Raw genomic sequence first — 2816 nt, 5'->3', positions numbered from 1 at the left:
ATCGCACCTGCCCTGCTCACCGGGAGCCGCCAGCGCCCCTGCCGGCTGCGAGCGGAACTGCACCCGAGGGGAAAGGGCCCGACAGCCGAGAAGGCTGGGACTGGGTTTGTGATTGTTTGCTGTTACTGCCATAGTTATTGTTGTTTGTTTGACTGGTTATATATATATATATAATAGTAAAGAACTGTTATTCCTATTTCCCACATCTTTGCCTAAAGGCCCTTGATTTCAAAATTATAATAACTCGGAGGGAAAGGGGTTACATCTGCCACTTCAAGGGAGGCTTCTGCCCTCCTTAGCAGACACCTGTCTTTCAAATCAAGACAGTAGAGCATCAGGGACCAATGATCTGAGGGAACAGGGGTGGTACAAAGGCAGGACTAGGGAATGGGAGCCAATGGGGAGGAGGGAAGGGCGGAGTGGGCAATGAGCCAACCAGACAGACCCAATCTGCATAGCACGACAAAGCCTGATGGGAGAGGCTTTTCCTTTCTCACCCTAACTTAGGGGGTGTTCTTATACTTTGGAGTCAGCCCACCAAGGCCTCTCCTGCTTCGGAGTTCTTTGACCCTTCAGCTATCTCATCCACTGGCTCAGCCACCCCAACATACATCTACCAATATCCATGTGCTATGCTCCTAGGAAAATAGCAGCCCTGTGAATACATCACTGAAACCATGCTTGGCCCCAACAGGAGATGGAGCTGGTGCTGGGATGAGTGCATGGAGCTGCAGGGAGCTCCACTAAGTGTTCTGTGTGCTTTCAGCACAGTAGGCTTCGAGCCCAGCCAAGCACGGACACGCATCTCTCAGGAATCCACTGATGCGCCATAGTTAATCTCTCTCCCACAGCAGCCATCCAGGATCCAAAATGTTAAATCCATAACCTGCTCTCTAGATTTATTGTCCTGAAGGCCGTTAAGACTTTTGTGAACTTTGGAATGCAAAATAATGTTAGAAACTCACATTATTTATCTGACACACTAGAGTGGCTCCTCGTCAGCCATCGCTACTGAGGAAATATATCTCTGTTCTGTGTTTAGGAAACAAAGCTATTTCTGTCACACAGGAGACCAGCTAAAGCTTTTTAAAGAATCTGATTTTAATATTACTAATCTTTGCTTTTTGTTTTTGTACATCCAAACAACTTTGTGAAGGGGCCAGATTGATGTTGCTTTTCCAGTCATTTTTAATCATCATCTTTGCAGGCTGATAAGAGGCTGGTCACAATTTTCATTAGCGATTTGCGTTGCTCCACTTCTGTTATGGACACCACCTCAGTAAAAATCAATAACAAATCACAGTAGGCAGTGTGACCAGTGAAGAGTGGCTGTAGGCTGTGAGAGGGAAAAGGTTCATATTCTTTTAAATTAGAGAAAAATTGAAAAGAGATAACTTTGTGGGTTCATCAGAAGTAGCCATGCTAGAAAGGTACTGGATAAACACAGACTGTACTTTAGATCCTACATCATATTAACTCATTACTAAGAAGTAGTATTGGCCACTGCTGGGAAGTGTTTCCCTGTGTAGTGCACTACACAGGCCTGGTTCTCCCCCATTACTCCTGATTTACTCCATCTAACACCATTAACTTGAAGAAGGTTCCTTCTGACTTAATACCAATATGAGACCAAAACCAGATTCCTCCTTTTGAGACACTGAAAAAGAGTGTAATGCAGTCTTCTACTTGAGCCTCGCACAGACATTTTCCATTTCTCCTGAGTCTGTGAGGAATGAACCTTTCTGCTTTAAATTCACAAACTGTGAGCTCTCCCAGGGCAGTGGGAGGGACAACATAAACAGATTTTAGGTCACCCCCATGCGCTTTTCGGTGTCTCTTTTGTTTCTCTGCATCACAACTCCCCTGAAAAGCAGCAGCATGACTGGGATTGCCCACTCTAAGTGGACTCTAAGTCCTAGACTTGCCAGTCCCAGTATGTCAAGTTATTGCCTGGTTTTACACTAATAACGCAACTGGGGGCTTGTAATCACAAGCCTTGGCGTGCCCTCGGACAGAGGGGACGCAGTGTTAGCCTCCACAACATCCTTGCTGGATGGCTCAGTGGAATCAGCGTGAGATGGATGCGTGCGCTGGCTCCTCCTCAGAGGAAGAACGTCGGGCGGCCAATGGATTAGGCCTGCGTTAGTCCGGAAGCAAAGAAGGTGGGAGGGGCCTCTGGTGTGGGTTCCAACAGGTTTATTTGCAGGAGGGTCCAGGAACCAGATAAAAGCCTCGAGAAGAAGAGGGCACACCATTTTAGGGGGGGGTGGAGCAAGGCGGGGAAAGAGAAAACAACAAAGGGAGTACAAGCAGAGGGGAGGATACAATTTTTCCGAACAAATGGGGAAAACAGGGAGGCGGGAGTCACAACAGGGAACCAATTAATAACTAAGAAAGGGAGAACTTTCTGGAACAGGGGGAGGTAACTTAAGATTGGGAGCCACCCAGGGGGAGGTAACCTAGACCGCAGTGATCTCTTCTGGTCTGCCCTCCGATCCACTGTTTCAGCCTGAGAGCAGACTGACCCACCCCAATATCTCCCCCTTCTTTATTACATTGAAATGAGGGGAAAGGCTTAAGGGATTTCAAAACTAAACACTTAAAAATGGGAAGGGCTAATAAAATTAACAACTCCATAAAGAAACCCCATACAATGTCCTTGATAATGTAAGGAATCTGACCACTGGAGCTCCCGGTGTACAGGAGGAGCTGCAGCAGCAGGTGGGACAGCAGCATGTAGGATGTCATCACACAGTCATGGGAGATAACTTTAGGGACAGTGTAACATAAATAAAATTAATACAAATACAATTAAC

This window comes from Corvus brachyrhynchos, unplaced genomic scaffold, assembly GCF_000691975.1.
Source record: "Corvus brachyrhynchos isolate BGI_N302 unplaced genomic scaffold, ASM69197v1 scaffold395, whole genome shotgun sequence".
NCBI classification, from domain to species: Eukaryota; Metazoa; Chordata; class Aves; order Passeriformes; family Corvidae; genus Corvus; species Corvus brachyrhynchos.
The sequence above is the reverse complement of the archived record's forward strand: the minus strand, read 5'-3'. Positions refer to the sequence as shown.